Raw genomic sequence first — 14,838 nt, 5'->3', positions numbered from 1 at the left:
AGTTATGATTTTCACATTTTCCTATTGTTAAAATATAGTTTTAAAAATTATTTCATAGAGACTATGTATTGAAAATTTTCCAGTATCTAATTTTTGTTATTACACTTGCTTTTAAAAATTAATCCTTTTCATTTCATAACACATCACCATGAAGTTATATATATACATATGTGTGCATACATACATATATATATATATATATATATATATATATATATGGCAAGAGAAGTTGAAATTTTACATGAATAAGTTATTTCTAAAGTATGTTTAAAATGTTATCTGTATTTGTATTCTCTAACATATTAGTGTAGTAACTTTATCTTTTAAAATAGCTCTCTTGCATTCCTGAGATTAATTTTCTTGTTTTGGAGAAAACATTAGTAGCTTTCACAGTTTTTCATTGATTTGTGGATATAATTTTCTAACAAGGTGTCCAGGTTAAGTAAGTGGGATGGTGCACGGCTCAGCCACCTCATGCCAGCAGGAGGGGTTTCATTGAGCAGTAACCACACCTGCTCAATCTGTTGAAATACAAATTATAAAGAAAAAATTGGAAAGTGAGTCGGTATTTTAGCTGGGAAAATATATATGATTTAGATTCTAAGGGAAATTAGCTGTAACCAAGAGAAAAATAGAAATCTAAGTTTCTGTATGAGAAAGCTAAAACCAAGAGGGCTGTGGGATCCTCCCTGTGAGATTTCTCCATCATTTAAGTAATGTGTACACTTCTATAAAAAACTACTGCTCAAATAAATAAATTCTCAAACATTTTTACCTGTAGCTATTCAACATTCTGTTTAAATAATGAGATTTGGCCTTTTCTTTATTATCTTATCATTTGAAGGGTCTTTTTTCTCTTCTATGGAAAATGTATTATGGGCATTAGAACTACAGAATCAAAAATGCAAAATTGTGATGCTGTTAGCAAATAGTCTTGATGTGCTTGGGAGACGTGAGTTGAGGATGAAAGCATCTTATTCAGAGACAATGGTTTTTTTGACTTCCTGGCTGCACAATTCAGCCTTTGCTTTAATTTTTCATCAGCTATATTTGTCATCTCTGAGGGTGAACATTATACAAAGTATAAAGTAAGAAAATATGGGTGGAAAATTTCTCTTCCCACCTTTGTCTACATATAGCTTTTTCAGGGTTTTTTGGACTCTTGTATAAGGTTTGGCAAGACATGAATATACTTCTTCAATTGTAATAAGGAGCCTTGCTGGATATATTTTATCCTTAGGCATGGCAGCTACTTTTCAAAACATTCCTTGCTGTTGTACCTGTTATAACCTTTGTGACCATAAATGTTCTTTGCTTGATCCAGTTATTTCCATGCAATTTTCTGAGGCTTCAGCACAGGCATGGTACTACATTTAGCTGCAAATCAGTGGACTTTCCTGGGGCTGAAGCTTCACCTCTGGAGTGGAGGAAATATAGGTTAATTAAGTTTGCCAATTACAACACATTTGCTGTCTGTGTCTTTTTGTTCCCTTTTATAAACATGGGGGAATTTTAAGAATAAATATTTGACATTTGACAATAAGGTTGAATAATCAAGTCTAAAATGGCATTTAAATGATGTCTAAGGCCATTTGTATCTTCATTTGCCAAACAGATAACCAAATAGTGGAAAAAAAGTGTCAGAGTAATTTTTTAATTTATATTCTCTTTAGGGTCGCTTACTCAGCAGAAACTTTCACTGCTTACAGCTTTCTCTCTGCCCTCCCTTGCTCATGCCTTCCACACAATCTATGTCTTCTTTACATGAAGGATGTTGAGGTTATTAGGCCTTAGAGCAAGGAACCAAATGTTAATGATGATGTTTCCAACTGGTCAAAAACTTTAAAGCACATATTATGTTCCATGCATTATTAGTGTCTAAATTACTTATAAACATCCTTAAAATCTTTCCAATTGGGCATGATTTACTTCCATAAATCTTCTTGTAGAGAAGAGAGATGGTTTTCTTTTCTTTTTCTTTTTTTCTTTTTTTCCAACAAGATTGTTCCTAGTGTGCTATGGATAGAGACATCTAGGTTTTATAAAACGAATACAAAAGTGCTTTGTAGCAGATGGCACTTGCTGAGTAAGATCAACCACACAACACTTAGTGACTTAAAAGAATGATTTTTTTAGTTCATGGTTGTATGGATTGGCAATCGGATCTGAACTCAGCTGGGAGGTTCTGATGCTCTTGGTTCGTGTATATATGTGTACATTAGGGTAGCTGCCGTATCAGCAGAGATCTGGCTGACAGTTGGCTGGGATGCCTTGGTCCTCTTCCAGATGGCCTCCCACCATCCAGCAGGCTAACTTAAGCTTGTACCCACGTAAGGGTTACAGTGTCCTAAGAATACAACAAAATGCATAGCCTCCTCATGACAGGTTCAGAATTTGCATATCATTTCCACCAAAATAATGCCAAAGCCCAATTTAGATGCAAGGAGCGGAGAAATAGATTCTACCTCTTGATGGGAGGGATCACAAATAATTGTGCCACTTTGCAACCCTACCACATACCTAAGAAAACGGAGGAATTTAAAGGATTCTTTTTGTGAATATTTTATAAAATACTTAACATATAGTGTGTTACCAGGTTCTTTTCACCATTTTTATTTCTGCAAACAAGATGTTTATATGTTAAAATTCTAAAACTAAAAATACCTGCTACTTTCATAGTCATGTTAGTTTTGCAAAGTATTCTCACCTTATTGTGCACTTAAATTTCCATAAAAAACTCATGAGATAAGTGAGATCATTATTGTTGAAATTGAACACCATTTCACCTGCTTTTATTCTATGCTCATCAAAATTTTAGCTACCCTTTAAGAAAACATTCCCCTAACAATATCCCTTACACTTGACCCTAAAGTATTTTCTCTTACCTTAGATAGAAATAGCATCTTTAGCAGAGTAGGAAAAAGATGACTAGAACGTACATAGCTAACTTAAACGATTAGATAATTGAATCTTACTATATACAAGAAAAATAATTAAATTTAAGTATCATGAGCAGTAGTTGGCTTGCTTGGTATATTTGAAAAAATGGTAGAAGACAAATTTATATGGAAGTTGATCCCTTACATACAGTTTTCTAACTCTGCATCATTCTAATTCAGAAATTATTGTTTAATTGTCTTTACTCCTAGATACAAAAAAGTTGTGAAATCAAGTAACAGGTCCATCAAATTCATTATAATGTCCTTATTACCGCCAGGTGATTCATAAATGGTTTTCAATAAGTAGAAGTTCTCTTAATATTAAACTACACACATTAATAATGGTATGATATATGCATATCAATTAGCTATTTTATGTTAAATGTTCTCACGTTTAAGAACAAATCAGGTTTATTTATTATGGGTCAGTCTGTTATGGAAGATATAAATTTATTTGGTAGAATTTAAATAACCCAGGAAATCAATCAGATTAATTTGGGCAAGGTGTATAGTCTTATACTTCATCATTATTTATTGTATTACTTATATAAATATGCTTACTATTTAAAGTAAATTTTATTAAAATAAATTTGCTTTGAAAATTGAATATTTAAAAAATATTCTATTGAAAAGAATGATGCTACAATACTACAAAATCAAGACGGGAAATCTATGACTCTAAAACATACTACTACTACTGCTAATAATAAAATAACTCATTGGAGAGTATAAATAATCAATTAATAATTACTCATTGAGATTGATTTCTAAATATTCTTTTGAAAACATTTGGTGTAAAAATAGTTTGTAAATGCCTTTTATGAAAAAAAAAGCTTTCAAGATCAAAATGTTTGGAATACACTGCATACCATAGTATTTTTGGGGGCTTCAATTCTCATTAGTATATCAAAGTTTTCCCAGTTTAATACAGTAGCACCTAACTTTTTGGACCACGCTACTTTAATAATATATGGTAACATAGTTCCACTAAACACATTTTTGTAAAATAGAATTACAGAAGAAAATTTCAGAGTTATAAAATACTTTAGATATCAGATAAATTGATTCAATATGTTCTGAAAATTTGTGGGGTGACAAATATCAAATACAAATTCAATTTGAATTGCTTTATAGAAATACATATTTTTTTATTTTTGAAAGGCCTTATTTCATCTCCTTCATTAAAGATTTGATAAACATATTTCTTAACACTGGCTTGTAAACCACATAAAAAGTTAAGAAATATCATGACAGTATGTTTCCACTGTGATTTAAATGACAGTTGAAGTGGTTGTTAAATATGATGAAACGAAGGTCTGCCTCTGGGAGTGGCTCATGGTTTGAAAAACAATTCTAAAACATTTTATGAAGACACACTAAGCACACAGATATGCTTTTAAGAGACAACTACAATTATGTATTATTCCTGAATGCTTAGAAATTACTGTTAGACATATTTTAGAGTATTGTGCAAAGATGCAAATAAAAACACGTTAGTACACATTATTATGGAATTTCAGATATTATTTGTATTGTTATCTATGTGAAAAATGCTATTATAATAAGTGAATTTCAATTTCAGCAGCATGGTGGTTTAACAAATATAAATTACATCTAAATGTATTGTTGGAAACAATCCCACTCTTTTTGATCTTAACTTTTCAATAAATCCAATATTCTCCATTTGTCTACACTGATATAAAAGATTGGCAGAGGCTGGAATTATATTGTTATGTTTGATCCAAAGTTATATTTAGAATAATTGTGTGAATTCTTCTATTGCTATAGTTATAGTAACATATTTCCTTCTATTTCTAATGCCAGTTTTGACAGACTGACTGTGTCACATCAAGCAGGCCACTTTTCTTTATTATTTCTATTTGTAATGGAACTTCCAATAAGTTGGAAGTATCACTTGAGTATTCTTGGGATTGATAAAAGAACTACCAAAAAAATTTGAGTATATTTGGTTTAAAAGAACCCTAATATCTAGAAAAACTGATATGTGAATTCCCATTTAATGTTTTCTATATATTTTAGAACATACAACATATTTATTTAAAAACCTCACATGATGTTCCAAATGTTAGAAAGGATTGCTTTTCAAACACTAAAGTTCTATTTAATTACAGGATTATATTATCCTTTGGGGTAGCAATAATAAAGGACATTAAAACAAGAAGTGCAAAAGTTTTTAAACTGAGGTATTTTTGTTTCCTAGTTTCTAAGTAAGGATAGTTGGAAAATTAGCTGATGTGCTGACATTCTAACACAAGGACTATGGCAGATTTTAAGCTGATCAAGACATCACCACAAATGAACTTATCTACAAAACAGAAATAGAGTTACAGATGTAGAAAACAAACCTATGGTTACCAGGGGTAAGGCGGGGGGAGGGGTAAATTGAGAGATTGGGATTGACATATACACACTACTATATATAAAATAGGTAACTAATAAGGATCTACTGTATAGCACAGGGAACTCTACTCAATACACTGTAATGGTCTATATGGGAAAGAATCTTAAAAAAGTGGATATATGTATACGTATAACTGATTCACTTTGCTGTACACCTGAAACTAACACAACATTGTAAATCAACTATACTCCAATAAAAATTAAAAAAAAAAAAAGACACCACCTGATGCGGTTGTGCTAATTAGATAGACTGGTGTCAAATAGCCAAACTGATGAATTTATATGTGATGTGGAAGTAAAATAGATTTGTTTCAGGCAGCGTTCTGTGTGAAACCTTACTTCCTAAATCTGTTACTCTGAGTGTCAGAATCTTGACTGCAAACTGCCACTTTGGTCCTCCTGGTTCGCATTCATTTACTTAATTAACAGCATCTTAAAGTTTCCTTCCTTCCTTCTCCTTTCTCCCTCCTTCCTTTTTTCCTTTCAACTTACGACTTCACAAGGAGTGGAAAAGTATCAGCAGAAGAACTAAACATTCATTATGGAAACAATAATTCACAGTGAACTCTAATAAGACCAAACATGTGATGATCTACTTAAAATAATATGTAGCATAGTGAAAACTAATATTTAATAGAATCAAGAGCAACGTAATTTAAATATTATCTACATAGTATTCATTGATATCTTGGGGCAGATATTTCAGCCTATTTTAGTACAATTTTTACCTTTACAAGAAAGAAAGCAGTTTAAATGTTTGAAATGGCAAAGCTCATAGGTCAGTCTGAAAGAAAGTATAAATGTTGGCCCACAGTAAAGAAGGCCTTTATCCATAATTAAAGAAAAACTCAGTTTTTGGCAAATTGGTGAGATTCATTTGGGAGTGAAAAGTCAGAAACCTGCTTCTGTACATTTTACTTAATCTGTCCCCTAACAATATTTCTACGTAGGCAAATTAATGATCAAACTTTCTGTGAATATTTCAGATTATATAGACTAGGTACCATTAAATCATATAATTCACAATTCTACTTAACAGGAAGAAAAATCATGCTTCTCTGTTCTTTTTCCTCTGCTCACTCTGCCACACCCATCTTGCTAATTAAGTTCCTCAACCTTGAAGATAATTGCACTAATGATAGTGCAAATTTTTTTTTTTTGGAAGAAAAAAATTTGAGGATACGTTTATGTCATATTAAATGAAAACAGCACTTGAGAGAATAACCTTGAAAAGCACCATAATATTTGCTCTTGCTACAGAATAAGGTCATTTGGAGAAAGAGATGAATGCAGTTGCTAGAAAGAAGAAAGTCAAAGTATTGGTAACTACTGATAGCCCTTGAATTTTTGTCTATATGTCTCTAATTAATTACATACAAGCTGATAAAGACCACATGCTTTGATGTCTTAGGTTTTGAGATTTTTCCGTGGGAAAATAATACACAAATTTAGTTACTCTTATTTATGTACTAAAAATATTTAGGATTTTATAGAATGTTACCCTAATCTGAAGATTAAATAAACCTTTTGAAAACAAAGCAAAGATCATATGTCATAAGGAAGTGTAGCTGATTTCTCACATAGATTATCTTATTCAAATAGGACTGTCCACATTCAGGAAGAAAATAAAAATCTGAACAAACTTTAGGACTCCAGGTTATTTATTTCAGTAAATCAACAAGAAACATTGTGTAGTTGACTATTCTCATTACTAGATTTTCATTAGATGTTTTAACCTAAAATGATTTGATGCTGAACTATAATGGATATGTGATATACTTCAAAAGCAAAATCGCTGTCTCAGTATAAAATGATCATAAATTGAATTGACATAGGTCCATTCTTTAAAACACTTAGCATTGTCTCTCCAGTAATTAACAAAATGGTAATAAAATAATAATCTTTAAGGCCTCTGTCTCACATTTAGACAGAAGTCTACAACAGTCTTTTTTCTGCTCAGTGGTAACAAGTTAACCGCCAGCCCCTAATCTGTCCATCTAATCTTTCACCCTGTGGAGACTCACCAGCAATACGGCAGCAGACTGGCTAATACTAAGCAGCCAAAAACGCAAAATTAAACAAACCAAAGATTTAAATCTGTGAACTATGAAGTTGATATTAGCAAACTACTGTAAAAATAACCCTACTGGCTTGGAGTAAAGGACAACTGGTGTCATTGCCCCTTTTCTTCCCTTGTTGCCCTTGTGTTTCCATCCATCCAAATCTCTACCCTCCACCAGATTCCACATCTAGTATTTCCGGAGACTCTGAGATTCATCAAGTTTCAATGATTTCTGCAATTAAGGATGTCTTCAAATTTGTTATAGTTTTATCTGACTACATATTCTGGAAGATTCTGAAGACAGTATTTTGCGGTCGGTTGGTTAATTGGGAAAACAGCAGATACCACAGAACTGTTTCATGCCTCTCCAAATGGCAGCCTTCCAGAAGTACGGTGAGGGGGTTTATGGCCCCTAATAAATCAAGATTATCAAATAAAGTTGAGCATTTGTTTTCAAACTGGTTCTAAAAACATATTCAAATATCATACTCTACATCGAATATTAGTTTGGAAAGAAAACAAATGAAGGAATACGTATCCTATGTCTAAATATCTTAAAATTGCAAATCAAAGTAAAGAGTGTTTTATCCTTCTATCTTGACAAATATACCTTCAAATTGACAATATCAAAAAATTGGTTTAGCTATGATATTTATATAACAGAATGCCAACAAATATAAAGACAATTGAACTCTGTTTCTGCTTTTCATGACTAGCTATCATTAAATGGGTTGGTGGCATTTAAATAAGAACTTAAGTAATAATAAGGTAATCCCATAAATTATGTCATGTTATTCCATAAAATATATTTTTCTTGCCTTTATTTCAGCAAAATAATCTTGTTATAATAAAGAACTATTAAATGCACTACTGATATTAAGGTGTGCATTTTGAATACAACTGTATTTTCTTTTTTAATCTTTTAACAGAATGTAAATGAAAGCAAATGTAAACATGTAAGGAATGTAAATTAAAGTAAATGTGAGAAATCAAATATTATTTTTCATGTTATCCAAAGTAAATTTTCTCTTAAGTATTCAAAATTTTATCTATGCCAAACATAATTTATAATTACTGAATCACAAATTATGCAAACAAAAACTTTAATTTTTGCAAAATTAATTAAATTTTATATAACATGTTTATACAAATAAAACCATTTACAGTTCTAGTGTCTCTGTAGCTGGCATTGTTAACAGTTGGTCCCATACTTCATGCATGTTAAATCCACAACAATATACATGCAAATTCAAGAATAATAAGAATTATTTAACATGGCAAAAAGTTTCTCAGCTGCCTTGTACATGATATGCTAATTTTTTAGTGTTCTAGAACCATGAATTGGAATGTGAACAGAAGCAAGAAAATGGGTACTCAGCACTCCTGGGAAACAATCCTTTGTCATGCAAGAATCTCTTGCATTCCTACTATCTGAGAGAAGGATTTGACAAGTTCATTAATTTGAATTTTTCTTACCTAAGCACATCCACAACTCAATTATCCTGCCCCCTGAAGTACTGTCCGTCTCTAAATTGAGCCACAACCCTTCACTAAATCCAAACGTGGTTACCTCTTGATGGGAAGAAATAGGGAAAAAGAAGTGAAGCAGAGTAACCCTGGAGCCTGAAAGATGTTAGTCACCAGAGAGCACGTGTAGGTAGGGTCCCAGGCTGTGCTGCGTGCTGGTGCTGACTGCTTGACCCTGAGTGAGAGGGGCGTCTATAGTCCTCAGTACATTTTTTTCCCCTGGGTTTGTGATCCCTGAGACTCTCTAAAGCAGCGGTCCCCAACCTTTTTGGCACCAGGGACCTTTTTTGTGGAAGACAATTTTTCCACAGATGGGAGGTGTGGGGTGGCACAGGCAGTAATGCCAGCGATGGGGAGCAATGGGGAGTGGCAGATGAAGCTTCCCTTGCTTGGGTCTTTAGTTATACTGTATCGGTACATAATTCTATGACAATTGAAATGGTTTTCTAAGGCAAATGCAAACAGTGTACAGAAGCAGTGTCGTAAATGTGAATACAGGTATCTAGGTATATACATGAACATATATATCTGTATATATGAAGTCTATTTATACTTATTATCAAAATGTGTTTCTTTTTAAAGAAGTATTGCTTTAGGATCAAGAGAGAAAACTACCTGGAAAATCAGAAATCATTGAGCATCTTCCTTGGGAAGAAATGGTAGGAATAAGAAAGGAGATGGGAGTAAGAGAAGAAAATGCTTCTCATTGCAGTTGTACACTAATATAAAAGATACGGTTATAGAGCATTTGAACCGTGAGTTTAAAGGCAATACAAACAATTCCACTAAATTTATACTCATTTACCTTCTTCTTTTTTAATTTTTTAAATTTATTTGATTGAAGTGTAGTTGATTTGCAATGTTGTATTAATTTCTGCTGTACAGCAAAGTGATCATTTATACATATATATATATATTCTTTTTCATATTATTTTCCATTATGGTTTATCACAGGATATTGAATATATAGTTCTCTGTGCTATACAGTAGGACCTCGTTTATTCATTTAATATATCATTTACCTTTTTCTTAAGCAGATTTGTACAAGTATATAAGTATTTTACTCCTCAATTTTTGTTATACAAGAAATAACTATGATTGGAAATATAGGAAAACTGCTCAGAAGCATTTCTGTTTGAAATCTAATAGGAAAATATAGGTCTTGGTTTTTAATGCTTATGGTATTTATCACATGTGCATTTATACCAACAGTATATGTACACGTGCAGGAAATACTTGAAGAGGAAACTTCTTTAAGAATGTCTCAGCTCCCTCCTCGCAGAACCATGATAGTCTCTTATCACCATCAACGGTCCTGGTCAAAGCAGAATGTGGCATCCTTGTGGGAGTAATGCAAGATCATAACATTGTAGCAGACAAATCAGATGCAAAATCTGCCTAAGAACTTGTCGGGAATTTACAGGTAGGGGTCAGAAAAAATTAAAGACCTATTCTCTGAACCTAACAATGCAGTTTTGCAGGGGAAAGGAATCTTGAGGAAAGAGTTAAGTGAGAGATAGTCATGGGAAATGGCAAACTAGCTGAAATAAATGAGTTAGTGAATCTCAGCTGGACTTAACCTTTTCAAAATTCTGTAATCCAAGCTGTATTTTTTTTTTTTTTTACCTCTAGGTTTATTCAGTCTGAAAGCATCCCGAGATCTTTTGGGGATGGTATTTTTGGGCAATATTTGCACGCTCATGTGGCATCACAAATAAAAAATAATTGTTATATTGGGGAAATAATAATGTTATATTGGGGGAAGCTAAGCATTCAAATAGGTGATCAGGGATTAGCTGCCTTCTGATTATAAAGAGGGCTCTTAGAGCTTAATCCCCAGGAGCTATTTGCTCCAGTATTTTTAATGGCCCTTAATAGCTGAAGCCTGCATGGAACACATATGCATGTATTTATATTTATATTGATACATATTTTATGTATCAATTTCTATTCCCTAGCTGGAGTTTGTGCTGTGAATTACTATAGTACTCTTTTGTCTAAAATGTAGTTATCTAATTATGTGTTCTGGGAGATGGCAGAGCTAGACTCATAGAGCACCAATTCACAAGCATTTAATTTTTGTTTTTAATAAGAGACTATGAGAAAAGGGATCTTTCTCCCTCTGGAGGGCATGTGCAGTACTCATGCTTAAGTGGTACTCTCAGAATTGGAATTTTCTTTGCCAGTTCCTCTGGGTATCTCATTAGGTGTTTCTAGTACTCCAGGACTGTTTCTAGTCTTCCCTCCAGTAGGACCCTTAAAGGAATCCTGTTAGGAAACCACAGGCTAAGAAGTCATGCAATGTGAACCTAAAGTAACTATGTAACATCAAATAATGCTAGCAAGATGTGGTCTTTAATTTTTTTGAGAGTGATACAAACCCCTATGAAGTCTCTTTTTCAGGTTCACTAAGCTAGTAATATCGTGAGCCCGCACGATTCAACCCAATAATCTGGTAGAATCAAAGGAGCTGATGGAAGCTTATGTGATTGGTAACCAGAAAAAGGATGAAAATGGGCCTGGATGGGAGCGGGTCAGCCCCCCTCCAACGTGCACAGGCCTTAAAGGATTTGAACCGCACGGTCATCTGTACTTTACACAGCTGAGTGTTACATGTCTCTTTCGATAATGAAGGCTCGGTTAAAACTACGTTTTGGCACTCTGAGAGACGAATATAAACCTATGTAAACTTGGTGTATCTAACACTCAATGTCACGTTTTACCCATTGGCACGCATTTATCACTTTGTTTCCCAGTAAACAACTTGTAACTCACCGGTTACTTTGATTGACAGCAGCCTTTGGCATTACTTAGCACTCATGTACTGTATTGCGTGGAGTCAAACTTTCATGGTAATTGGCTTCAACCACCACAATAATAATAGAAATAATCATTCCAGAGTTAATTTAAAGGAGCCAAAAGAAGTAAGTCAAATACGAGGACAATAAATTATGGGAATTTCTCATTTAAGTAGGTAACAGGTTTAATAGCTTTCTCTAGGTACTGAGATCATTCAATTGAACATCTGCTTTCCAGCTGTGTATATTGATATATTACCAGGTTTTTATTCCCCTCTACCCTAAACGTATCCATCAGTTTTTAGGAGTTTCACTACCTGAATTTTTGACAAAGCCTTGATTGTGAAAGATATAAAAATGTCAAAAATTCTGGAGGACATATTATGCCCAAGGTATTATTTTTCAATTGGCTCCAAAGACAGATGTCCATGAACAATTAAACCATTCTCCAGTCACACCTTGTTCCAGCTGGGATCAGAGAATTAAAAGGAAATAAGCCCTCCTCATTTACTTATTGCTGGAGTTCCTATAGTTTCCTGACTGTTATTAGAGTTTTATTAAATAATTCTATCAATGCAAAAGGTGTATTGTACATTGCTTTAACTTCTGAAATTGGCTTTTTGATATTAAATTTAGTATTTCTTCTCTTACAATAATTCATATACTGAGCAACTACTTTCAGAGAAAGCCCATTAGATGGAGATTAGGTTATCTTAAATTTGCTAAATCCCAAGTCAAGTCTTAGAGAGTTTAGTCATAAAGTACCACACTGAAACAATCTGTACTAAAAAAATGTGAGCCTTGATAATCAAAATGGTTGTAACCCAATATCTTGTCTAATAGGGCAACATGGAATGTGTTCTCCCCTCTCAACAACAGCAAAAATCCCAGATAAGATGTTACCTTCTTCCAATCAGCCTTTATCGTTACTGTCACCATAGCAACTAAAGAGTGTAGAGTTGCAACCTAAACAAGGGACCAAATAACATAAGCTTGTGAGCCACTGCATTATCAGTGTTCATAAGATACTAATTCAAAAAATGCTCAAGTCATACCCACAAAGACCAAGCCGTTATTCTCTTTCCCTGACCAAAAGTATGGTTAATAAAAGTATTTCACCATGTTCTGGGCTTTATGGATAAAACAGCTTAAGAAGTGGGATGATGTAACCTGAGGGGACCATGTACTCATCTCAGTCCCAGAACTCAGTTCACAATGGCAATCTGCTGGCTGGCAAACTAATATCAAACTGAACTTGAGATTTATTGATTGATTGGTTTAATTTTATTAAATGACCCTAAAGAAACACAGGTTGCTTTTTTTTTCTTAACAATATATATAATTAGGAGAATGCTCTATATGAAAATCTGAAGTAGCACAGATTTGATTGCTCCAAATGAGTTCTAAAATAGACCCTTGAGCCATCACAGCTTTTCAGATTCTTAAAGGAACATCATAATCTGTGAGATGTTTTCAAAATTCTCTACTTTATTATTTTTCAAAGAGCAATAAGTTTCTAAACACTTTAGAGGCATATCTGAGGAGAAAGGTTAACAGTAATAATAATAATAAAATTAATAATAGTTAATGGTACTTGCATACTTATAACATACCACTTGCCATATACTATGTCTTTTAATTCACACTATTGTTATCCCCAGTTTACAGAAGAGCATATTGAGTCACAAAGAGAATAAGTAACTTCTCAAGTTTAGGATGAGGCAGAGCTAGGATTTGAACCCAGGCATCTGACTCCAAAGGCTGCTCTCAACCACTAAGTTCTGTTCAATTTTTCTTTTGTGTTATGCCCAAAAGGCCCAATAGTGTAGCTAAAAATACAAATGGATGTATATTTCTTGGTCCCCTTTCATCACTATTTATTGAATGTGCTATCCTTTCTCTTATGTTTGCATCTTCTTCATGTCAAATTTATGTCTAATTTAAGTTCTGTGACCTTTACGCCATTCTTGGCAAGATTCATTTAGGTTACCTTCCATAAACTTTTATTTTTAAGGGGATAACCTCTGAACTCTTATAGCTTATAATGTCTATGCATTTAATACCTAACATATCCAATCTAATGTTATGCTTTAGCTCCTTAAAGACAGCCAAGATTTCCCTCTCCCCCACCTCTCAGAAAACAGACCTCCCCATGGAGAGGATATTACAGGCTGGATTATCACAAGGTGCCCTGGTCAGAGGGCTTGTCCCAGAGGTAGCTTAAAGCCACTGAATTTTTGGTGATGAACACAAACCAGAAACGAAGACAGCGATTCCTGAGGGTAAAACTTACCATGAGTAGGAGGGAAGCAAACAGGCACAGAGCAGCTCCATTCCAGCTTTTCACACTGTGTGACAAGAAGAAAAAAACCATCAGAGTCAGGGATCTGATGCACGGGGATTCTTCAACAGGCAGATAACAAGGCTTTCTCTGGCTGACTGGGGACGCATAGCATCAGAACCTGCAGTCCCTATAAAAGCAAGAGACCCCCAGTCTCGTGGGAAGTCAGAGAAAGAAATATGAAGGTTCTAGTTATATGTTGTAGGTCTGTTACCATTAAAATTATATAGTGAAGTAATGTATGAAGTCAATTTGCTTCTCTCCAAAATTACACAAAATTCTAGCTGCATCCCCAGACACTCAACGCTTTTTTTTTTCCTCCCTTTACAATCAGCTAAGATGCATTTCATAAGTAATACAATAAATGAGAAAAGGCTTTGTGCTTTTACCTAAAGGGCTTACTTTTCTCCGTGCTTAAAAAATTCTAGAAATATACTAAGCTTTTCTACCCAAGGTAACGGTCATTCTAAGACCTACAAGGGTTATTATGGGGAGAGAGAACCAGCCACATCCAGGATCAACAAGCAAAGCTTAGATGCAGATGGACGAAGAGAAGTTAACAGTTCATTAAGCCCCGAAGGTTTTGCAACTTAAATAGCAAATGAAGTATGAAGAGTTCATGTAATTACAACACAGTGTGACAAGTTCTCTGTCAAAAATGTGAGTACAGGGTGCACGGAGAACTGTCATTCCAGCCAGAATGGAAGAAAGAGGGCCAAGGAAGGAGAAGGCAAAGCAAGATCAGGAAGG

At 33.9% G+C, this 14,838-nt stretch overlaps 1 long non-coding RNA gene across 1 annotated transcript; it reads right to left on the bottom strand.

Moving 5' to 3' along the window:
- Positions 1-1,158: 1,158 nt before the first annotated feature.
- On the bottom strand, positions 1,159-14,092 carry LOC130704770 (uncharacterized). The gene is made up of 3 exons (XR_009005251.1): positions 14,041-14,092; positions 12,651-12,713; positions 1,159-1,417 (listed from the first exon to the last, which is right to left on the bottom strand). It is a non-coding gene; the product is annotated as an uncharacterized LOC130704770 (long non-coding RNA).
- Between the last annotated feature and the right edge of the window lie 746 nt (positions 14,093-14,838).

The sequence above is a fragment of the Balaenoptera acutorostrata genome, chromosome 14 (genome assembly GCF_949987535.1).
Source record: "Balaenoptera acutorostrata chromosome 14, mBalAcu1.1, whole genome shotgun sequence".
Taxonomy (NCBI): Eukaryota; Metazoa; Chordata; class Mammalia; order Artiodactyla; family Balaenopteridae; genus Balaenoptera; species Balaenoptera acutorostrata.
Note: the sequence above shows the minus strand (reverse complement) of the source record. Positions and strands in the feature narration are given on the sequence as shown.